Source organism: Macrobrachium nipponense, chromosome 1 (genome assembly GCF_015104395.2).
Source record: "Macrobrachium nipponense isolate FS-2020 chromosome 1, ASM1510439v2, whole genome shotgun sequence".
Lineage (NCBI taxonomy): Eukaryota > Metazoa > Arthropoda > Malacostraca > Decapoda > Palaemonidae > Macrobrachium > Macrobrachium nipponense.
Window position 1 is genome coordinate 82,028,771 of NC_087200.1, and position 25,666 is coordinate 82,054,436.

The window sequence follows — 25,666 nt, forward strand, 5'->3', positions numbered from 1 at the left end:
CATCACTATATTGAGGTCTTGGGAACAAAAGTCTTTTTGCCAGGCCAATACTTAGATGTTCAGCATGAGCTTTCTCTATGGCTGCCACTTCTTTTTTAAATGACTCACATTCCTTATGCCTTGCATTATGATTTCCCTTACAATTTATACATAATATTGGATTAGAACATTCGCCTTCATGCTTTTGTAAAGAGCAGGCAGCACATAACTGGTTTCGAGTACACACCTTTGACGAGTGGCCATATCCAAAACATATGAAGCATTGGAGTGGTCTATGCTTAAAAGGTCTAACATGAAATCTCTCCTTGTCAACATATACATAATCAGGAACTTCATCATTAGTGAAAGTGAAAATAATCATTCTTGACCTTGGAACCTTGAAAATCTTCCACACTTTATCATCACACATTTCCAGCAATTCCTCGTCAGACAGTTCATATAGGTCTTGACTAAAAACCACTCCCTTAGCATAACTAAAACTATAGTGTGGTTTGACCTCTTTTATCATATTAGTATTTTTCAGTTTAGAGATCATGTGGCCTTGTCTATAAGACTTTGCATGGACCAAAAAGCTGTTCTTTCCAAATCTAGTAATATCTGAGTTGGTCATTGTTCCTACCAATGTTCTTAAATGTTTCCTGAAGTGGAAAAGATTACAAAAGTCTGATTTTGTTGAAACAATCAGCCACCTGGCAGGTAGAGGTGTCCTCACCTTATGTTTCCCATCTGAAGTTTCCTGACTGACTCTAGCTGGATAAAAGGAATCTACTTCAATATTCTGGGGCATTTTATGTATTAATACACACTTTAATTTTTCCTTATGTGAACACTTGAAAGCATTCATGGCATTCTTATGAGTAGTAAACTCAATCCAAACCCTCCAATATGCAAAATCTTCAGTTTCACAATACTTAATTTCACCATATCTTCCAAACATTTCCATAAATGCAACACAATTTAAATCTGAGGAGAGAGAATCAACATAAAGGATTCTCTCACCACTACTAGAACTTTCCATAGCCACATCCAAGGTCTTGCCATGGGTCGTCTTCTGTACAATTGAATTTTCTATAGGATTGTCCTTGTCCGTGCCAGAGGTCGAAGAGGAGGGTAGTGTCAGGAGGTCGCATTCCGGGGGAGTTTATCATAAGGTCGTTATTCATTAATCCTTAAGCAGAAATTTGAAAAACCTACTGCAAATCAGGCAGAGAACCAGGGCCCCCCGCACCAACCCCTATCTCACCAAAGACACTCAGCAGAGACTGACTCCCATATGTCCACTCCCTACCCTACCCCGAAGGGATAGCTCTACCATAACATGAGTGGCTCAAGTGTAAACAAAACCCGCTTGATAGGACTGAGGGCATAACTAGTATGCAATCATCCCCATTCATGTTACAATAGAGGGCACACCGGAAAGAATGCCGAGAGTCCTACCGTAGAGACTATACCTCCCCGGATTCCGCAGGCAAGTCCCCCATAGGTAGTTCTGCCCCGATGGATATTGCTATGAAATCATATCAACATCCTCAGGGTCCAAACATACTCGAGAGGCGGACCAAACCTCTACAGTCTCTACCATTTGGATCAAGAAAGAGCCAATGCGCAAGAGCCCAGCCCCTGCCCAACCCGTAAGAAGGTTTTAGTGAAGAAGGGGGGGACAGCTAGGTTGAGCAACTGAGTTAAAGATAGTAGAAGAGAGGAAACAAATTTAAGTAAGAGGAAAATTGAGACTTTTGGATTCGAACTGGGAGATATTTCTCCCAGTTCGAAAGCCCTCTTGCCCGCTATGCATTTTCAGCAGTCAGCTGAAAATGCATAACTTCGTCAAGGCAGTCTCAAATCAAGAGGGCACTGCTGAAGGAAATAACCGTCCAGCACCACGAGCAAAAAGCAAATGACAAAGGTAGGAGTATTGGCACAAACCTGTGGCAGCATTTCCAACTGTCTGTGATGGTTGCTCAAGTGACAAGATTTTTACCTGCAGTGTTGGTAATGCTGGTTGTTTAAATTTCCCACTAGTGGGATTGGTAATTGAGAGCTGTTCAGGCTAAGTGGGATTATGGCGAATTCAGGTGTTCAAGGAGTGTATTGCAATACTAAAAATCTCTAACACTTTGAAGAGATTTTGGACTAAATAATTTAGCTAAAAAGATGAAAGGGTTTCAGTAGAAGAAAAATCTGACCTTCGAATAGCATCAACGAGGCCAGAGAAGTCACCCTGGGAGGAGGCAAACACTCCCAAAGGAGGATGGATGGATAGATGGATGAATGATATTTAGGGATAAAAACCAGGCACTGGGGCCAAGCTGAGACCAGGTTGAACACCCATGAAAACCTGGGGAGCAGTCAAAAGTCAGAAGTATAGTGCCTTGAACTGGAAGACCGTCTCCCTGAGGAAGAAGCGGAGGTACTTGTGGGAAGACCGATGAATGGGTATCTGGAAATACGCATCCTTCAGGTCCACCGTGAGCATGAAGTCGTTCTCCCTGATAGAGGCCAGCACTGAACGTGCCATCTCCATCTTGAACCGAGTCTGGCAAACCCGGGAGAGCAGTCCGACACAACTTCTACAGCACCCTTTCTCAGCATCTTCTGCACTTTTACTAGTGCTTGGCGTTTCGTTGATCCCACTACCTAGGAGAGAAAATGGCCCAGGTGGTTGGTGAGGGGTGGCAGAGATAACCCTCTCTAAGGACATCCACTACCCAAGTCTCTGCTCCGTATAGCTGCCAAGTTGCCCAATGGCTTGATAGGCAACCCCCAACCAATGGCAGCAGGTAGAGGGGAACGCCAACCCTAGCGTTTCCCCTTCTTCTTCTTACCCTTACCCAAAGGCAAGTTTGGCTGAAAGGGGTACAGTGCCCCCTTCGAAGAGAAAGAAGGGTGGGACATTCCTCAAGATCCCTTATAAGTGGAGGATTTCCTTGGGGCCAAAGAAGAGCTGGCCAGACTCAGTCTAGCCACAGTAGAGCGTGCAGGCACAGAAGCCTTCACTACTGCCTGGTGAACAAGCCAGTCCTTGTTATCATCCTGCCGCCTGTCCACCGCAGCAGCTACCTGCTCTCTATTGAAGAGAGAGGTAAAACCCAGCAAAGGTTCATTCCCTAAGGCCAAAACCAACTCGGAACCAAGCAACCTGGTTACTCGAGAGAGGACAGCGCCACATCTCTTGAGCACCAGGTTAGCCCAGCCCACAGGTTAGCAGTCTGGTGGGCCAGGTAGGAAATAGCACTACCCCCAGACTGACACAGCCTCCCGAAGGCCGAGTCTTCCCCCAGGGTAATGGCGCCAGAAGAAGCAGCAACCTTGGATACTGTGAAAGACAACATGTCCAGCCAGGAGACTGCTTGGAGAGCCGCCATGGCGGTGGCTTCCAAAGTTCCTGCCTCCTGCTGTGAGAGAAATACTCTCGCCAGTCAGGTGCTGCAATGACAGACCCGGACTGAGATGAACCAGGTCTGGGTCCACCTGCTTAGTTGGTATAGGCCTTTCAGAGTCCGAGGCGTATAAAAGCACCTCTGGCGAGGTAGAGGGGGAAGCAGTCTATCCGATCATTTGGACCTAAGTGAATTCTCTTGTCACGAGACAAGATTATTCTCTTGATCCTACACTCCGTCAGCCAAGGCTGACCAGAGAAGTCTCGTCAAAGCCTTGGGTTCCCTTTTGGGTCCCCAAAAAGATTCTAGGCAGGAAGGACAATCTCCAGTAGAGGGGGTCACAGCTGCTTTCCCGAAATCATTGTGCTGACATATCAGTGCAACAATCTCCGCAAAGGTCCTCTGTGTCTCGGGGGTGTCCAAATCCCTTGGTAGAGGACCATCCAGTCCTTCCAGGGATCATTCCTCCCAATCTACTCCCCCATGAGGTAGAACCACACCAGACCCCTGAGATCCATCCTCAACAACTTTCGCGTATGTTCGATGGGGTCCTGGAACCTCGAATCCCGTGGAGAGGACTCTACAGGATTTCTACTATTCACCTCACCCCTCCCTGTGTAGCCCGAGGAAGTAGTGGGAATAGGAGAGGTGGATCGGATGCTCTCGCTCCTCCTAGCAGCGCTGCTGCCGTGGGTGTGTGTGTATGTGTGTGTGTGTGTGTGTGTGTGTGTGTGACAAGTGCGTGGGTCTAGGAGAGTGCAATCGTAAAGACGATGCGCTGTGCTGAGGAGAATGCATCGGTTCTCGCCATACTGTAGCAGCGCCCTTGCCAGCAACAGCACTGATAGCAGTGATGCAGCTCCCTGCCTGGCGAAATCAAGCATTGTCCTCATGACGCATCCCAGTGCTCTTCAAGGCCGAAGTCCCCAACGAAGAGGACTGTACAAGGGACCTCCTAGCCTCTTCCGATGCTCTATCCCGGGGACAGAGGCATCAACCGTGGCTCCTGATGAAGAACCAGGCTTGGTCTTCGCAGGTGGGTCTGAGCCATGGCTTGCTCCCTCCTCTTCACATGGTAGTGGATGTATGTCCTCCCTTGGGAGGTTGTAAATTTAGAGAAACTCGCAAACTAGTCTCCGACACGGCCCCAGTCCCGCTGGCAGTGCCTTTGGGACTAGGGACTGGAGGGCAAATTTAGTCCATGCTCCAGAGGCTCCCGAGACCCTGGCCACTGAAGGCAGCGTCTCGGTTCCCTCTCCCTCTTACAATGTCAATCTGACAGAAGAAATATGACTCCAAAAATGCTAAATAATCAATTTTAAAGTTTTTTTGATGAAAAATGCAATAATAATGCAGTTTACATAGTTTTTAATGCACCAAAAGCATGAAAAGTATGGTTTTCATAAGATTTTTTTACGATTTTCCAGCCAACGATGATTTTTGGCTTATGACGCGTCTCAAGAACGGAGCCCCCGTCGTAAGCCGGGGACTGTCTGTATTGGCATATCCACACGTAACCAAGGGGGGAGCAAGGTACCTTGACACTGTCAGCGATGGCATCCCGAAACCAGAAGGGGGAGGCATCAGTAGTTTGGATGACTGCAAAAGTTGCCCTCCAACCAAGGAAGACGTCACACTTGTGGGGTGGTGCCCACACCAGGTGTGGAGGTGCGTAGTAACCAGGCTGGGACATGGTAGCCATGGTGGTGGTGGCTACAGAGTGGGTAGCAACACAGCTAGAAGTGCGGTCAAGATGAGCGAACAGCGCTTCTCTACCGAGGGAGCACCCACAAGGGAAGACCAAGCCTGGCCTAGTCCCGCAAAAGTCAGGTTAGGGCAGGGGTTCTCAATGTGGTCAATATCAACTCCCAGGGGTCAATGGAACCATGCAAGGGATTGATGAATATTCAGGGGGTCGAAAGGGGGTCAATGAATAACTACTAATGGGTCAGTGAATGTTCACTGCTGGGGTCTACAGGACCAATGAAGCCTCCAATTTGAAATTCTCGTTAATAATTTATTAAAATCTCATTATCAGACCTTATCTTATTAAAAAATATATATATACTGTATACTATTACTTTCTTGAATTAAAGAAAAAAAAAGAAAGGTAAATGACTTTTTCACTACAAATCTCAATTTTCAACAGAGCTTGCAACACTAACTTCAACCAACCAGGATGCATTCATGTCTACGTCCCGTACTGAGCATGCAAGCATAACTGCCACCCCACCTCATCCCACCCACATCTCTTTCACTGTCTCGTATATAGTAGTTCAGTGCACTCACAGCTCTCGTTATCCCTGAACTGTATTTTGTGACTGCCATTAAAAATTGTGACTATAATGGCTGCTGTTGCTGCTAAGAAGAAATGCTGACAGTATTCTCAGGAATATTTGAAATATGGATTCATTACTTCATTAACAAATGACACCATGGCATTGTGTCTCTTGTGAGAAGACTTTCAGTAATGATGCCAAGAAACCTGCAAAGACGAGGGACCACCTTGAAAGAGTTCACTTTGATAAGAAAAACAAATACCTTAACTATTTCAAAACACTAAAAGAAAAATTCAAAAGTCGTTCAAATATCAAGAATTTTTTCAAAGAACCAGCCAGTGCTGATACTGAAGGAGGTTTGAAAGCCTCATACATCTCCCTCATGATAGCAAAAAAACAAAAAGAAAGTCGCACACTATCGGTGACGAAATCATAATCCCAGCCATGAAAGTTATAGAAACTTATAAAAAGACTCCTCTTTTTTGAAAAATTTGTCATTGAGTAACAGTACAGTGCAAAGAAGAACTGACGAAATGGCAAATGATGTTGGAAAAAACCTTAGTATCAGAACTTCGGGATAGTAAGTTATCTCTACAACTTGATGAGTCAACTTTTGGCAGCTCCAATCATCTCATGGCATATTTGAGTATTACAGTCAAAGTCAAAAGGACATTATTGATGCATTCTTGTTTGCCAAATATCTCACAGCTGATGCAAAAGGTGAGACAATTTTACAATGTGTGCAGCAGTATTTTGAAAAGCAAAATACAGTATACCTCTTAGCAACATTACTGCAGTGGCTACTGATGGTGCACCAGTGATGGTGGGCTGGTACAGAGGATTTGCAAGCCTACTCAAACAGAAAGTGCCTAATGTATGTACTGCACAGACATCTTGTGGCCAAAAAACTCAGTGATGGACTGCATGATGCTTTGATAGTGTGCATCAGGGCAATTAACAAAATCAAAGCACATCCACTTAACTCACGACTGTTTGCACTGCTGTGCGAAGAGAATGATGACATGTATAAGCAATTATTCCTGCACACTGAGGTAGGGTGGCTCTCTAGGGGTCACAGCTCACAAAGACTTGTTGACTTATATGATTCAACTGTTCAGTTCCTGGTAGACGTGGACTCATCTTTATGTGAAGTTAAAAAAAAATGCAAAAATTCCCTATTTAGCAGACCTCTATTCTAAATTTAATGAGACACAAAACCGACTGCAAGGTGAAGATGTCACCATCATTCAGGCCAGGACAGTTTTACTAGGATTCCAAGGCAGGCTTAGCTTGTTTAAGAGCTTCACTGTCATATAGAGATTTTCAGTATTTTTCAAACTTACAACATATACAAAGTGAAAACATCTCTGATGGGGACAGAAATTTACAGGACTCATTTGGAGAATTTAATTGAAGACTTTAAAGTGCGCTTCGAAGACCTGGAAAAAATGAAAGTGCCAGAATGGATTCTAACTCCGTTTGATGTTGAAATAAGGAATACAGACATTGCCTCACACCTGGAAGAGGAATTCATTGACATGATTGTGGACCTTGAAGCAAGTGCCTTGTTCAGAAGAAAAGGTCTCCGTGAATTCTGGATCAACAAGAACAACGTTGCTAAATATCCTCAGCTTTGTGGAGTGGTTCAGCCATTTTTACTTGCTTTTCCAAGCTCATACATGGTTGAAGCCAGTTTCAGTCATGCAAATGCAGTCTTAACAAAACAAAGTAGCAGACTGAGCCTGGAAGAACGAAGTGACCTACGACTGAAGCTCACAAACCTACAACCTAATATCAGTATCCTTGTTGAGTCCCATTAGGCACATTCTTCACATTAATGATGTCAATAGTGGAAGAAGAAAATGGTATGTCGCATTGAGAATCAAGTTACTGGTGCATCTAAATTTCTAGAAATTTTCTTCCTGTGTGTTACTAATACAACTAAAATTGATTTTGACATTGTTCTTTTTTTTCCTTGAATTATAAATAACTAAATAGCTAGGCTAGGGGACCGACAGAAAATTTTAAACTTCACTGGGGAGTCGATGAGTTAAAAAGTTTGAGAACCCCTGGGTTAGGGAAAGCCACTCCTCGCTCCGAAAGAACACCTTCAGGGCAAGGAGAGACCCTAAGAGGAGCATTACCCAGGTCCGAGGCCTGAATCCCCCCCACCTCTTCCCCCCCAATCATCGAAGGAGGAAATGGAGAGATAGGCCTCCCCCAAAGGGGTGGCAGAGAGTACAGGACAGTTGCAGGGAGAGAGCAATGAGGAAGATGGGTTTGCAATATTTGGAGTAGCTGGGGGCGTATTACTCCCCACCATGGCATGAAGCACAAAGGGAGTGAGGATCTACTTCGACAGAGGCACAGATTTTTCCACACTTTTTGCCGTCTACCCCGGGGCAATGCCGGCTGGGAGTAGAGGTCAGAAAAGGCTGTAAATCCAGGGTTTGCTGATTATTCATAACAACACAAGCAATCCACAGTTATACATAGAAAAACAGGAACAATCCCACCGGGATAGAAGATGAGAGACAGCGTAACAACAGTCGGGCAGAGAGCAGTAAACACGTCTTTCTACGACAACGGCCAAAAGCAAATAGGAATGTTTACGTCTGGTCGAAGAGACTGTCAACGACCAGACCGGTAGTTAACTACCGAACTGCCTTGTTAAAGAATTCAGCGACCATCCAGGCTATGCCTTAAGTAATTCCTATTGTAAAGGACCGACAGTTTGTATATCATGTAGAAACAAATACAACATTCCTTGATCAAATCATAGACGGCTGTCGCTGACTTAAGACTACGAAGTGAAGTCCATGTAGCTTAGCTACAAGAAGGGCGAGGACTGCTGTCTACCTCCCTGTTTCTTTTAACAGGAGGCGGAGAAAAGATATCTTCAGTCGAACGTCTCTTCAGCGGTCATGAGGTTGAAGAATTGCGCCAATTACGATGTCTTACAGGCAAAGAATCACTCGGGTCTGTCAATAACTTTGCACTGAAAGAAACACCTTTCCAATGGTGTTTACTCAATTCCTGCTGGCGTACCACAGGATTGACAGAGGAAGCGGCTGTCTGTGAGCAAACCCCAACAATCTCCCTTGGACCTCCAGTATGTCTTCTCCCTGAGGTGGGGGAGCGGGACATGGACCTTTGTCTAGGAGAACTGTCAGGACAAACAGCCATCCCCCTCAGACTGCACTGCACTGACACTTTTCACTTCACTACCAGTCTTTTCCATGAAAGACTTCACAGATAAGCCTAATTGCATACCAGTATTAGCTATCACGTACGTACATCAAATTTCTTCTCGAATTTAGACTCAAGGTTGGCAATGGTATCAGAAGAAACTCCACAGGAAGCTGGTAAAGGAGTTACAGGAGAGAAGAAGGAGGACTCAAGTTTGGAGACATAATTAGAGGAGGAGGAGAAAGAATAGGAACGGGTGCTTCAACAGAAGCAGCAGAAGACGCTACACTAACTTTATTCTCAGCTCTCAGAGCTGCTTCCTCTTCCTATCCTTAACGACTTTATCAGAGTGAGAAACGAAAACTTTCCATTGCTGTTCATTCAAATCTTTGCATTCCTCACAAATAGACTCCCGAGAGCACTCAAAACCTCTACATTTAATGCACTTAGAGTGTGAATCATAAATTGGTTTAACTAAGCTAGTTTTGCACCCTCCGGTGCAAAACCTCTCCTGAGGGACTACAGTCAGACATGAGGGTAAAGCCACAAAATATGAAGAAAAGTAATCTAGCTAAATAGCTCTGATTCAACAAAACACGAAGTTTGAGTACTTCACCCGATATTGCTAAGAATAAACTTCCCAAAAGGATGAAGGAAAAGTCTGCACCGACCACCGACATTCACCAGAAGCCAGCAGAGAACGAATTGTTGTTACCTGGTCAGTTATACCTGCACCTCCCTCAAGTGGAGGGAGATGATGTAACCTACATCGGCGATGGCGGCGCCACCACAAAAGTTTAAATCTGTTGTGTACCATGTAGAGAACCTTACAGCTGTTTAATTGTTTGGTAAGACACTGCAATAAAAATTTAAATTTTGGTCTGCTGCAGTAGGGACCCTACACCTTAATAATTGCTTGGTAAGAACCTTGAATAAAATTACTATATGACATGAAGGAGTGGGTGATGCAGTTTGGGATTTATTTATGCAGATTATCTGAAGCAATGCTTGCCTTCCCATCATTTTGTATTCTAAGGTGAATAGCTTGCATGATTTTTTGGTGCAGACAACTTGCCTACACCATTTTCCAACTGTTCAGCCTTCAAGGACAGTTAAATGTTCACCTCATCTGCTACTTATGTAAAAGCTCACAAGACATACTACTAAGTGCATAGTGACTGGGAAGAATAAGATCCCACTACATACCTGGTCATAATTATTGGTTTGCTTACTTTGGCTATACATTTGACTGCTGTCTATCTTAGATGTGTGACACTTGTTCTCTACTGTTCTTTAATACGTTATAAGTTTTCATTTGTTTCGCACATACTTTTTATACTTTTAATATTTCATCTATATTACAATGGTTTACCTGTATACTAGGCTTGTTTGATGTGACTTACATGCCTGTGTCTAGGATTTTTTGGGGCATTTTCATTCTTTTCTATTAAGCTTATTTTTCTATTTTTCTCTGTTCCTTTACTATCTAAAACAGAGCAGCTATCTGCTCTACCATGGCCTGCGGGAAGAGATGGGAGGGCTCCAAAACTGTGAAAAGCAAAGCTGCCTTCTGCAAGGTCTAACTCCTTTCGAAGCAAAAGAACACCAAAAGGTCCTTCTTCTTCAGAAGTCTTTAGACAGAGCGACGCAAGCTCTGCAGAGCCGTCTCAGATAGCTTTATCTGTGCATGAAAGCATTCTCAGAAGGTCTGCCAAAATGGAGTCAACCATCCCTGTGACATTCTCAATCTTCTTTGTGTGAGGAACCACTGCCCATTCAAGGAAACTGGCAGAGGAACCACTGTCCATTCAAGGAAACTGAACACTTCAAACACCTTAAACAGGGTCTTGACGAGGTGGTCCAATTCTGCCGAGAAGAAAATCTGGCTGAGGCGATGGCTGAACGATGCGAAGTCTATGAGACTAGAGAAGTCCCCTTGGGAGGAAACAGAGATTCCCAGGGAGGGGCTTTCTCCGGTGTCGTAAGGCCTATGGGTCCTCTTGATAAGATAAGAGGGAGGATGACCGAACGTCGCCTTCCCTTTTTCCCTCTTCATTGAGAGCCACTCTTTGACTACTTTCAAAGCTTTCCTGGAGGAAGTGGAAAGGACCATCTTGAGAAGGAGAGAGTTCAAGTTGATTCTTCAACATCAGGAATGAGGAGGTAGGAGACTCAGGAGTAGGTGGTGTGAAGAACCCCAGATAAGCTCTCCTGGAGAAAACGAATGGGGCCGAATCTTGACCCTCATCCTCCTCGTCCTCTGAAAAAACCAGAGAAAGGTTGTCAGCTATCTTAGAGGGATCTCCTGCTGGAGGAGCTTTGATGATGTAACTCAGGATCTCTGCAAGCTGGCTCTTCAGTGGTTGCCGATGGGCTACCACTACTGAAGCGGAAGAGGCCTTGAGTTGCAGATGCAAAGTGGATCCAGGTGCGGAAGCAGACATCAAGGGAGGAGGACCAATCTCCATGGGAGTGGAAGAAGGCAGAGCGGAAGTGGGAGCGGTTAAAGCAGAAGCAAGAACTGGTGGTGCATGAGCCAGTGGTGGGTGCACGGTTGCTGGAGATGTGAGTGGGCCCAGGACTGGGCTCTCAGGAGCGGGAGCCTCGCAATAAGCCAGATGCTCAGGTGACAAGTGCCTAGCATGGAGCTTCTGATGTTTGGAGTCCTTGGGAGACAGCAGCACATGTGAGTCCCACAGAAAAGGCAACTGTACCAGAGCAAATACTGAGGGATCAACCCCATAACTACACGAAGGAAGGACAAGGTCATAGGAGTCCTTATGCTGCTTGACTGGCACCAGGGACTCGGGAGCTGAATCACATACATGCCTTTTCAATGGCCTAGAAGTATTCCTGTAGCATCTACGACACCCGTAATCAGACTCCAAGTCAGAACTGGATGATAGATGGCGCACATCCACAGACATGCCTTTCCAACATAGTTGGTCGTATCCTAAAACTTCACAACAGGACCGACAGACGGGGTGGCAGCCCATAGGCAAACCCCATCAGCCTCCCTTGGACCGGTATGTCTTATCCCTGGTGCAGGGGAGCAGGACAGTGACCTTCGTCTAGGAGAACCAATGGGACGATCAACCACCTCCTCCACTGACACTTCACTTGGCACTTATCACTGTACACTTTTTCCACTTTGTCCAAGAGGACTCTAAGAGACACCCCCAACTCAACAACAGAACTAGAGTGGGAGGAGGGAGAGAAGTAGGGCTGAGGATAGAAGAAAGATTGTTACCAGGCGTAGAAGGAAGAGCCAAACCAGAGTCTTCCTCCCAATCCCAAGGGGTCCAAGTAGAAGTGCAAATCAGGGTTGGGAGGAAGAAGGGATCTCTCCTGAAAAAATCATCCGTTTGGAAGCCACCACCCAACTACTACTGCATGTGCATGACTATTTTCTGGAGAGCCAGAGAAATAGGCCTAATACTGTGTTATGGTAGGACAGCAGGTGTGCATGTTCACAGCACTGCACAGTTCGTGTTATGGTAGAACAGCTGGTGTGCATGTTCACAGCACTACACACAGTTCAAGAACAGCACTTTATGACTATGTGCAGAGAACAAGCTCTGACATTGCATGAGCATGCCTTTTTTCTATCACCCAAGAGAAGAGCACCAGTAACTGACTAGCATACTGAGAAGTGCCATGCATGTGACCTGGATCAACAAAGAAAACTAGAGGCAAAACACAAGGTATCATATTGCAGTCTACCTGCCTCCTTTTTCTAAAATGGAGATGGAGGGATACATTAACATCTAAAACAAGATCTGTTATTTAACCCTTAAACGCCTATTGGACATATTTTACGTCGAGATAAATTGTCTGTCGGGTGCTGATTGGACGTATTTTACGTCAACATAGAAAAGTTTTTTAAAAAATTTGCGGAAAAATACTTATAGGCCTACCAGCTGAAAACTTTTGAATCAAGCGCCTTGGGGGATGCTGGGAGTTCACGGATCAAGGTGTTGTTTTGTTTACAATCATTACGCAGGCGCGCAAGCGTGAATTTCTTTCTTATCACACTAAAAAGTATCAGTGACACATCTCAGAAATTATTTTGTCCCTTTGACAATTTCTGGGCTCAGTTCGTGTCGCTGCGCGAAATAATCCTTTAATTCATTATTTCTAGGGTAAATGATCTAACAAATACCAGAGAATAAACAAAATAAAGAAAAGGTCAGTATAACTGACTCGCTCCACCCACAAGGAGGGCGTCGGTATGAACACTAGGGCGAGTGAGACCACTACCACGAACTTCTTGTCAATTAGAAATTTCCTACAACAAAATCCCACAGGAAGAGAGCCGACCCACAGAACGGGGCAGCAACTACTACTACTACCACCCACGCTTAGGTGACTGCCGCGCCTCTGGTGGCCATCCTTTAAGTTAGAGGTCTACGAGACGCCGCATTTTTTCTTGCTCTGTGTTTTCGTGCTCTTTTTGAGGATTTTCTGCCACCATGGAACGATCAGCCATCGCATCAGCTAAGTTAAGTATTCCGAAAGGTTCCTATTTAGTTTTTTCCTTCCTGGAGTCAGTATTTGCCGTTTTTTAGGTATAAATACGGATTCTCGGTCGGAAGCATGGCGGCATTGTTCTGCCTCGTGGCGGGTTCGTTCTCGGTCTCCCATACCTGGAACCTTCCCTTTATTTTATGCGTCTCTAGACCTTTTTATGATTATTATTAGTTAGGGGATCTAGCCTGCATTGGTTTTATGTCATGCATGCATGTCTTTCTATACCTTACATAGGCATTGTCTCTTCCATCCAGACCCTAGCCATAGCTCTTAGTATCGGCCCAGGCTAGCTTTGAGTGGTAGACTTTCCTTCGGGTTAGTCGTACACTCCTGGATTTTTTCTCCTACTATATTTATTTCCTCTACTTTGGTGTTATTTTAATTATTATATTATTTTATTTGGTTTTGGTTAGCCTAGGGCGTCTGGTACGTTATCTTAGCTTAGGTTTATTATATCATGGTCCCCATTAGTTTTGTTGCTTCCTTATTATCAGTTTTGTTGCATCAACGGTTGCATCTCGCTGATCAGTTTGGTTGCATTAACCTAGGCTATAGATTTCGTTGTTTATATCGTGTTATCGTACCGTGGTCACCCTGTGATCGCGGTACAGCCAGACGCCCGTCCCAGCCACCCTGCCCTCCTCCCGCTCTCCCATAGAGTTGGGGGGAGGGAGGTCTGTCCTTGCTCGCTCCACCCGGGCCCGTCTCCCTCTCTCCCTACGCGGAGGGAGTAGGGGAGGCTGGACAGACACTGGACTGGGAGTGACCTTGTCTCTCTGCTTCACGGTGCTCTGTTGTGGCGAAGTGGGGGGGTTGGCCTCCCCCCTCCTTTGTTGCTCCGCTGTAGGCTCGAGTTCTGTTTCGCCCTCTCGCCCCTCCCCGTGTTGTCGGTGCTCTGTTTTCTTTCCGGAGCCCCTCAGGCGTACAGTCGGTCTCCTTTGCCTTAACCATCCCGTCTCTCCGGTGCATCCGGCGGAGACGGACACCACCGCGATTCGGAATCGTCTTCCGGAATTTTGTGCTATTTTATGCTTAAGTTAATCATAAGTTATTGATAGTTACCTTAAGCTGGGTCCCTCCCTTGCCCTCTGTTTCCTACTCCGGCTCACACCGGAGCTATATTATGCCTATTAAGGCGGTAGGGGAGGGGTTATGCCCAAAAATTTTTTGCTCTCCGGCATGCAACGGAGTTCTAGAGTAGCCCTGTAAGTGTTATAATGATACTCATGTATCCTTCCACTTACAGACTACCAACTGTGAGCATCCAGGATGCAACACCGTGCTCCAGGATCCCTGTGGACATGAAGTCTGCAGGTCCCACGCTCCATGCGCGACTCCTCACGGGAATCTGCAGGTCTGGTTCCACGAAACGTGTACGATCTGCTATGATCTTGTGAGTCAGTTTTTGGACGGGGTAAGTATTTCCAGCTGTATATATAGCATGTAAATACTGCATTATATCTTAATTTTAAGTTCAGAATATCTTTTAAGCTTAAGTTCTCCATATTTTGTGAAATATATGCCCAAAATGTGTAGGCTTAAGGCTCTTTTTTAGTCTAAGGTTGAACCTCAACTTTAAACTAAAAACTAATAGACACCCTCTCTTACAGGCTGCCGCTGTTAGAGACCGCCCTTGCAACCCTGAGGGCTTGGGTCGGCGGCTTCGGCAAGAACGCCGCCAAGGGACAGCCCTACATTCTTGAGAAGAGGATGGCTGTCCTACTGTTCCCCGGCGGCAAGTCAACGGGGTACGTCGACCCGGCGGAGGCAGCCCCGACGATGACGGCTATCCAGCGGCAGGTCGCCGCTTGCATGAAGGAACCAGGCCAGGATATCTCGGCGGAAGTCGCGACGTTGGATCTGAACGTGGAACCGATGGTAGGTGTGGACGACCTGTTGGTCGAGGTAGGTACGTTGGACGCCCAAGGGCTTCCCTTGGGCGCTTCTGGATCTTCTCCCGCTATATCTACTGCTTCCTTCCAAGGCTTTACAGGAGCTGAGCTCCAGTACTCTACGCCTAGCGCTTCTGTAAAACCCAAGGTGAAGGGACACAGAGCGCAGAAAACCCTTACGAAGGCGTCGTCGTTGTCCAAAAAGACTTCGTCGGCATCATCGTCTCGTAAGTCTTCGGCTTCGAACCCCGGAGCAGAGAAGGGTAAATCGTCTGCTTCTGGCTCTAGGTCCTCTAAGAGCAAGTCCTCAAAGGAGAGGCCCCGTACTCCGGCGGAGTCAACGGTCTCTCCTCCTCCTGAGGTACCTCTACCGAGTTACCCTTCCACCTCTGCACCGGCTCCGGCCTTTGATCCCAACGCCTTCTCCGTTGGGATGATGCAGCAGATGGGGGACTTGGTAGGCTCTTTGAGGAACAGCATGGAGCAGATGTTCTCCCAGTTATCCGAAAGGATCACAACTCGGGAGAACATTATATCCGGGTTCAACCAGGCCCCTCAAGCTACTCCTCCGGCACCTGGTGTTGGTCTGATGCAGCTTCCTCCCCATGATTCTCTGCCTCCGTTCTCAATGAACAACCCCTGGAGAGTGGCTTCATACGCCCCTTTCCAGGACGGACTCATCTTCATCCCAGAGTGCGGCACTCGAAGGATTGAAGACTTCGAGTTCTATCCGGAGAACCTTCAACCGCCGTTCATTGGCTACGCCAGACTAACGGAGGCAGCCATGACTAGGGAAGATAAGGTCCCGAGGGAGACAGTGTTGTACTCCCGGGACCAGGCTCAAAGGGAGTGGCTTAGGTGTCTAGAGGAGATGGACTGCTCGAACACCAGGATTCAGGCGTTCAAGAGTCCCTTCACCATCTTAACGATGGAAGAAGAGGCTCCTCTCCCCTTCTTAACGAAGATCGCCACTGTCACCATCCCAGCTGGCCTGAAAGGGGAACCCTTACCTCAGTTAAGGGAAGCAGATCCCACTTCTCCGTTGCTCCCTTCGCTGGGAGATTTGTGGGAGGATCTGCCCAACACCTTCTCGGCAGGTAAGCTCAAACCGGACTGTGCCATGGACCAGTTCGGCGAGAAGCTGCCTAGACTTCCTGATAGCCTCATTCAAACTGAGTTTGAGGCCAAGTCTAGGCTTGCCAGGTCGATGAACACCATGGCAATGACAGAGGTAGCGGCTATTTCATATGCTTCAGAGCCGCTCTTCAAGTTATTGACCAAGTCACAGACTTATACGGTCCAATCGGACCTGTACGAGTTTGTGACAGCTAGAGTCAATTGCCGAAAGCATGTCCTCCAGGAAGCAACTATTCGGCATGAACCTAATAAGTTGCTTTTCTCGAACATCTGGGGGCAGACCTCTTCCCAGAAGCAATGGTCAAAGAGGTCCAAAATGAGGCAACAAGGCTCAATCAGAGCCTCAAGGATCGTTGGGGCCTCACTGCAAAGAGGCGCCAAGATCAGGCTGCAGCAGGCAAGAAGCTGAAAAAGGCTAAACGTTACCAGCCTTATCAGAAGAAGCCTCAACGGTTTAACCAAGCTGTGTCAGTTGTGCCGATTGTACAATCAGGCCAGCCTTCTACCTCGAAGACTCCGGCTCAGCCCATTTACGTGATTTCTCCTCAGGCTCAGCCTTCCACCTCCTACGCTGTCTCCCCCGCCTTTAACCAGGTGTTCGAAGGTCAAGCCTTCCAGCACTATGACCGGTTCGGCAGGGGAGGTAGAGCTAGGGGATCCTTTCGTCAGAGAGGATCAGGAAGGTCGCTCAACAGGGGAAAGCACTTCTGTGGAGGCCGCGGAGGTCACTCGACCCAACAGCAGTGAGATCTCCAAGGTAGGAGGGAGGCTGTTTCTCTTCCGGCATCGGTGGGGATTCAGCAAATGGGCACAGAACATTGTGTCGAAGGGCCTGGGTTGGAGTTGGATTGGAGACCCCCCTCCACCCAGACCTTTCCTTCAACCTCCATCGAAAGAACTGACGGAGTATGCGGAGGAGCTCCTCCAGAAAGGAGCAATAGCGAGAGTCAACAGATTAAAGTTTCAGGGTCGCTTGTTCAGCGTACCAAAGAAAGGCTCATTAAAAAGAAGGGTAATCTTAGACTTGTCCCGCTTAAACTTGGCCATTCACTGCGACAAGTTCAAAATGCTGACCATCTCGCAGGTGCGGACCTTACTTCCCCGTGGGGCCGTCACCACCTCTATCGATCTTATAGACGCATACTATCATATCCCTATTGCAAGACACTTTCGCCCTTACCTGGGCTTCAGACTAGGAGATCAGGCATTCTCCTTCAAGGTAGTTCCTTTCGGTCTGAATGTAGCACCCAGAGTGTTCACGAAATTAGCGGAAGTAGTCGTTCAACAACTGAGGTCTCAAGGGATAATGGTAGTAGCGTACCTCGACGATTGGTTGATTTGGGCTCCAACAGTCGAGGAATGTCGCAAAGCCACAATGAAAGTCATTCAATTCCTGGAATATCTGGGGTTCCAGATAAACAGGACAAAGTCAAGACTCACTCTGGAGTCCAACTTTCAATGGCTGGGCATCCAATGGAATCTATCCTCCCATACTCTGTCGATTCCATCTGCCAAGAGGAAAGAAATAGCGAAGTCAGTGAAACAATTTCTAAAGTACAAATATGCTTCAAGGAGAAACCAGGAAAGAATCCTGGGTTCCCTCCAATTTGCCTCAGTGACAAACATCTTGATGAAAGCCAAACTGAAAGACTTAACCAGGATCTGGCGCTCACGAGCAAATGTCAGATCCAGGGACAAGATATCATCAATACCACAGATTCTACGGAATCGTCTGCGCCCTTGGACAAAGTTAAAGAACCTGTCCATATCAGTACCCCTTCAGTTTCCCCCTCCGGGAATCACTATCCACACAGACGCTTCATTAAGCGGCTGGGGAGGATATTCTCAGTTCAAGAAAGTTCAGGGAACATGGTCACCTCAGTTCCGCCAGCTTCACATAAATGTATTGGAAGCAATGGCAGTGTTCCTGACTCTGAAGAGGTTACATCCGCCAAAGAACTCTCACATAAAGTTAGTTCTGGACAGCGCAGTGGTAGTCCATTGTATAAACAGGGGAGGCTCCAAGTCAAGACACCTGAATCATGTCATGGTAGCCATCTTTTCCCTGGCGGACAAGTTCAGTTGGCACCTCTCCTCCACCCATCTGGCCGGAGTGAGAAACGTCATAGCAGATGCTCTATCCCGTTCAGTTCCTCTGGAGTCGGAATGGTCACTGGACAACAGTTCGTTCCAATGGATTCTCCGGAAGGTACCAGGCCTGCAAGTAGATCTGTTTGCATCTCAAACGAACCACAAACTTCCCTGTTATGTGGCTCCCAACCTGGACCCTCTGGCCTATGCCACGGATGCCCTGTCCATAGATTGGAACAACTGGGAGAAGATTTATGTCTTTCCTCCGGTGAATCTTCTCCTGAAAGTACTGAACAAACTCGGGACGTTCAAGGGTCAAGTAGCTCTAGTAGCTCCAGACTGGCTGAAGAGCAACTGGTACCCCTTGATTCTGGAATTGGGTCTTCATCCTCTTCGAATTCCCAATCCCAGGCTCTCCCAGTCAGTACAAATGAAGACTGTGTTCGCTTCCTCAGGAATTCTCAAAACCCTAACTTTATGGACTTCATGAAGTTTGCGGCCAAGAGAGATGCAAATATCGATCCACGAAATATTCTTTTCCTGGAATCGGATAAAAGAGATTCAACTTTAAGGCAGTATGATTCTGCAGTTAAAAAGTTGGCATCCTTCCTGAGAGAAGTACACATTAAAATCATGACAATCAATTCAGCTATATCCTTTTTCAGATCCTTATTTGAAAAAGGGTTAGCAGCTAGTACCATTACGACAAACAAGTCAGCCTTGAAAAAGATTTTTCAACTGGGTTTTAACATAGACTTACAGGATTCTTACTTTTCGTCTATTTCCAAGGCTTGTGCTAGACTTAGACCTTCAGTAAGGCCTACTTCAGTGTCATGGTTTTTAAATGATGTTCTAAAACTGGCTTCAGATACAAATAATACGACATGTTCATTTATAATGCTCTTAAGAAAAACATTATTTTTATTAAGCTTGGCTTCAGGAGCTAGAATTTCAGAACTGTCGGCGTTATCCAGAGATGCGAATCACGTAGAATTTCTTCCTTCAGGAGAAGTTCTGCTTTCTCCGGATCGCAGCTTTTTAGCTAAGAATGAGGATCCTTTGTTGAGGTGGGAACCTTGGAAGGTTATACCCCTTCCTCAAGATCTTTCTCTTTGTCCAGTAACGACCTTACGAGCCTTTCTGTCCAGGACATCCTCATCCTCTTCGGGTCCTCTCTTTAGAAGAGAAAAAGGTGGTACTTTATCAATTAAAGGTATCAGGCAACAGATCCTATACTTTATTAAGCAAGCTAACCCTGAATCCTTCCCCAAGGTACACGATGTCAGGGCAGTAGCCACCTCAATCAATTACTTTCAACACATGAATTTTGATGATTTGAAAAAGTATACTGGATGGAAATCGCCGACAGTATTTAAGCGTCACTACTTAAAAGTCTTAGGAATCTCTAAAATTTTCTGCAGTTGCAGCGGGTGACATAGTTTCCCCTGACTCTGCACAGTAGTTTAGTTGAAGATCCAGATCTCCTTTCTACCTATCTCAGCCAACAGTTTGTCTAGCCTTCCATGTTCATCTACGTTTGTCCTTGAGTCTTAGCTGCTCTTGTGATGGTTTAGTGGGTGTCCCTTATTTTTTTGCTAGGGTCACCCACAATTGATTGTACATACTGATCTTTAGGATGTGGTCCCCTTATTTTTATGCTAGGGTGCCACATCCCCATTAACAATGGTTATTGTATTGTTTATTAATATCTATGAAACTTATTTGGTGTGTCTTTAGTTTAAGTTTGTTCACACACATCCTTTATTACAATTATTGCTAATGTTTATTAATAATTATTTAATGTGTTTTGAACTATGATTGTCACACATATGTTTATTTCAATTCAACATATAACTGATGTAAGCCTTTGTATACGTATATGTTAACTATAAGTTACTCTTAAGTATTGTTCTTTATCCAGATTGTACGAACAATTGTATATATATTTTCTTACAATTATAGTATATAGTTGAATTTTTAAGTTTTATTGAGACCTTCTTTATTTCAATCTTGTGCTAATTCTCTGGTACAATTTTGCGCAGCGACACGAACTGAGCCCAGAAAAAGGATTTTGACGTAGGAAAAATCTACTTCTGGGCGACTGGTTCGTGTCGCCCAGCGAAATCCCACCTCTTCCCAACCCTTCGCTCAAGATTGATTGCTAACTTCAGGATGGCCACCAGAGGCGCGGCAGTCACCTAAGCGTGGGTTGTAGTAGTAGTAGTTGCTGCCCCGTTCTGTGGGTCGGCTCTCTTCCTGTGGGATTTTGTTGTAGGAAATTTCTAATTGACAAGAAGTTCGTGGTAGTGGTCTCACTCGCCCTAGTGTTCATACCGACGCCCTCCTTGTGGGTGAGCGAGTCAGTTCTACTGACCTTTTCTTTATTTTGTTTATTCTCTGGTATTTGTTAGATCATTTACCCTAGAAATAATGAATTAAAGGATTATTTCGCTGGGCGACACGAACCAATCGCCCAGAAATAGATTTTTCCTACGTCAAAATCCTTTTTTTGCACCATTTTAAATTAGCAGTTACATGGAGTATTATATATGAAAATATGCGCAATTTTATGTAGAATACAACAAAAATATACTCATGATTGTAGCTTTTATCAGTTTTGAAATATTTTCATATAAATAACGATAAGTTCCAAAATTTCAACCTTCAGTCAACTTTGACTCTACCGAAATGGTTGAAAAACGTAATTGTTAGCTAAAACTCTTATATTTTAGTAATATTCAATCATTTACCTTTACTTTGCAATAAATTGGAAATCTCTAGTACATTATTTTGATTTATGGTGAATTTATGAAAAAACTTTTTCCTTACGTCCGCACGGTAACTCTTCCGAAGAAATCATACGTGCGATTGTCGTAATGTTTGCACCATTTTAAATTAGCCGTTACATAAAGTTTCATATATGGAAATGTGCGCAATTTCATGCACAATACAACTAAAAATAACCCATGGTTGTAGCTTTTATCAGTTTTGAAATATTTTCATATAAATAACGATAAGTGCCAAAATTTCAACCTTCGGTCAACTTTGACTCAACCGAAATGGTCGAAAAATGCAATTGTAAGCTAAAATTCTTATATTCTAGTAATATTCAATCATTTACCTTCATTTTGCAACAAAATGGAAGTCTCTAGCACAATATTTCGATTTATGGTGAATTTATGAAAAAAAAAAAATTTCCTTACGTCCGCGCGGTAACTTCTGAAAAAATCATAAGTGCGATTGTCGTAATGTTTGCACCATTTTAAATTAGCCGTTACATAAAGTTTTATATATGAAAATGTGCACAATTTTAAGTAAAATACAACAAAAAATAATTGAAGGTTGTAGCTTTTCTCATTTTTGAAATATTTGCATATAAAAAAAATATATAAAAAAAATTCGACATTCAGTCAACTTTAACTCATCTGAAATGGTCGAAAACTGCAATTGTAAGCTAAAACTCTTACAGTACAGTAATATTCAATCATTTATCTTCATTTTAAAACAAATTGGAAGTATCTAGCACAATATTTAGATTTATGGTGAATTTAAAAAAAAAACATTTTTTTACGTCCGCGCGTTACGAATTCATGCATCATTTTGTGATAATATTTTCTCTGTGTTGCTTTGATTGTTTTACAATGTGTTATATACCAAAATGATTGCAATTTAGTGTACAATACAACGGAAAAAATTAACTCGCTAGCTTTAACAGTTTTGTTCACAGCGCGATTTGAATACAATTATATATGAAATTTTGTTTTTGCGCTATCATATATCGCATTATTAATATATGATAATGATATTTTTTTTCATTTCTGATGGTTGCATACTAAACTTCAGGCAATGACAAAAAAGGAGCCAAAAATGAACTCTTAATCTTGAAAACTAAGCGCGCTGTGATTTTTAAAAAAATATATTTTTTCCGCTTTGGCGCTCACTCCGAGACCCCCCTCTGCACACAGGAGACGATTTTTATTATACCCCTTCGGTGTTTAAGGGTTAACTAACCTGCATCTGACCCATTCAATAAGAATACAGCCACTGCCGGCTCAGAAGAAAATATGAAAAGGAGAGCAGTAGTCATCTTTCATCCAACTTACCTTTCACCACCATAAACATAAGACAAGATGCTGTTCTATGCATCTGAACACACAAAACACATGGGCACAGATAATGCATGCACTTACAGAAAGGGTATGAGCATGTGCAGAGCACAAACAACCACATTGAGTTTTCATAAAAAAATAATATTTTTTAAAGTAAAATGTATTTTTCCCTAACCATACGAACCTGGAGTCCTTTACTTAGGATAGATTGCAGCTCATCTGAAACTACCAGCTAATACATTCTTTTATATAGCGAGGTAGTTACCTGCCCAGGGGTGGGGAAGCACCGCCTACCCACCAGCTCACTAAGTCATCACTTTGATTACAGCCAGGACTTTGATGATGACCCTTGAATCAAGGGGGTGGGTGTTTGGCAGGACCATACAAGTAAAGGACTCCAGGTTTGTATGGTTAGGGAAAAATACATTTTACTTTTAAAAATGTAATTTGTTCCTACACCATATATAAACCTCTCCTTTACTTAGGAGACTCATCCTAAGGTAGGGATAGAAGTCCTGTCTCACTGAATGAGAATGGAACCTGGGATGCCAGGACCCAGGCTTATAGCTAGGGGTCGTGGATCCTTCACCCTGCAAGCCATGGTAAATGCAACCTGATGGCTGACGGCCTGAGTATCAAAGGCATAAGCGTAGAACTCTTTCTGGCAACCAAAACCATAATCATAATGGGTTTGTTGGGTTGCAGCACACTTCCACTTGGAAAGGAGTGTGGAGACTGACTTGTGTGTGTCTAAAGAAAAACCACTAGTCAGACATGGAATGCTTACCAGTATCGAAATTGGTGCCGGAGAACGGGTATCGATGCTGTGACCACAAGTAATGGGAAAAAGTGAAAAGAAAATAGGCCAGTCATACTCTCACATTCACCCCCAGCCTGATAGAGAACCTCGATCCTCGATTCGATACTTCCGACCTCTGAGGACACGTAGGCAGCTAAACCACTTGCTGAGCGGCTACCACAGGACCAAGGCCAGTTGTGTCGAGGTAGCTGTGGGTACAGTCTCTTAAGGTAGAACCTGGTGAAGGTGGAAGGGCGAGACCATGTGCCAGCTTCCATCACCGGGATAACAGAGAGGTTCTTCTTGAAGGCAAGAGATGTGCTCATTCCACACACATCACGAACCTTCACTCAACTGGTACCAGGAAGTGGAGATGAGGGAGGGGAGAGGGTACGGCAAATCACCTCCCGAATCCAATGTGAAATGGTATTCCTCGTAACCCTCTTCTTTGACGGCCTGTACTTACAGAGAGATGTAAGGTGGGTCGAGTAGAGCTGGTCCATTGGAGATAGTGCCTCAGTGTTCTCAGAGGACAGAGAAGTAGCTCATCTGGGTCTTCGGTTACTGTGCTCAGGCTCATAACCTGGAACGGAGAAAACCAAGAATCGACCTGGGCCAGATTCTGGTTTTTCGCAACACACTCAGGGACGAAGCTGAAGCAGATACTGGTCCAGCACTCAGTATGAGCGACAGTATAGGCTAGGCCATGAAGCTCGCTGACTCACTTGGAGGAAGCAAGGGCAAGAAGAAAAACCGTTTTCAGGGTGGGATCCCTATCAGATGCCAGGGATAATGGTTCATAGAGAGCTCTCTTCAAAGACCTGAGGACAGCAATGATGTCCCAGGAAAGAGGCTTTGCCAATACTGGAGTGCAACCCTGTACAAAGCTTCGTATGAGGATAGAGAGTTCCTCTGAGGAAGAGAGATCGATTTCCTTCAGTCTGAGGACTTGGCTCAAGGCCGAGCGAAAGCCTTTTACCGCCGATACCGAAAGGAACTTCTCTCTCCAGAGGTAGAGTAAGAAGTCGGCAATCAAGGGGATAGAGGCTCCAAGAGGAGAACAGCCTCTCCGATGATACCAACCACAGAAGATGGCCCACTTGGTCTGATAGACAGACATTGAGGACTTCCTGAGGTATCCTGACATTGCTGTCGCAGCCTCTTGCGAAAAGCCTTTCACTGTGAGGAGCTGCTGGATAACCTCCATGCGTGAAGATGTAAAAAGCTCACCGCGTTGTGGAAGATCCTCACATGTGGTTGGCATAGGAGGACAGGGAGTGGCGGAAGCACTCTCGGAGTTTCTACCAGCAGAAGTAGAAAGCCCGGGTACCATTCTACGTGAGGCCATTTTGGCGCTACTAGTGTCATGGACAGGGAAGGTGTGGATTGCACTCGATTCAACACCTGCCTGATCAGGCAAAATGGCGGAAACACATAGACGTCTAGGCCGTCCCAGGGGTGCTGGAACGCGTTCTTGAACGCCGCTGCCGGATCTGGAACTGGAGAGCAGTAAATCGGTAACTTATGATTTAGAGTGGTAGCGAACAGGTCTATCGTTGGGGAACCCCACGAAGTCAAGACTGTTCAGTATCCAAGGAGCCAAAGACCATTCGGAGCCAACGATCTGTGTCCTCCTGCTCAGATTGTCCGCCACTATGTTCTGTTTGCCTGGAATGAACCGAGCTGTCAACCCTACCGAGTTGAGAGCTGCCCATTCGTGAATCTGCACTGCTAGTTGGCATAGCTGCAGAGACACGGTACCGCCTTGACGGTTCACATATGCCACTACGGTGGTGTTGTCGCTCATCAGTGCCACCGAGTGACCTGTCAGAAGAGAGCTGAAATGCTGGAGTGCCAGGAAGGCAGCTCGAAGTTCCAGCACGTTGATATGATCTTGACGTTCCTGGTTGGACCATAGGCCCAAAGCCAGGTGTTGCAGTACAAACAGGACGCAGATCGGGTGGACGAGAATGGAGAAGGGAGCCCCTCAACAGGTTCGTGTCATCCAGCCACCACTAGAAATCGGGGTGCATGTTCTCCTCCACTGGGACTAGTTTGTGAGGAGACCAACGATTCTTCAGACCCTACTGAAAGGATCGAAGGTGCATCCAACAGTTTGGAAAAAGGCGTTCCAGCGAGGCCAGATGTCCCAGCAACTGTTGCCACTGATGTGCTGGCAGCTGGGACTGTCGAAGGAAGGGCAGAGCAACACTTCGGAAGCATTCTAGTCTTTCCAGTGTCAGAAAGGCTTTCCCTGCAA

The 25,666-nt window shown here is 45.3% G+C and overlaps 1 pseudogene; it reads left to right on the forward strand.

Annotated features, from left to right (window-relative positions):
- Window positions 1-5,807: 5,807 nt before the first annotated feature.
- On the forward strand, window positions 5,808-7,479 carry LOC135218841 (zinc finger BED domain-containing protein 5-like; annotated as a pseudogene).
- The last annotated feature ends 18,187 nt before the right edge of the window (window positions 7,480-25,666 follow it).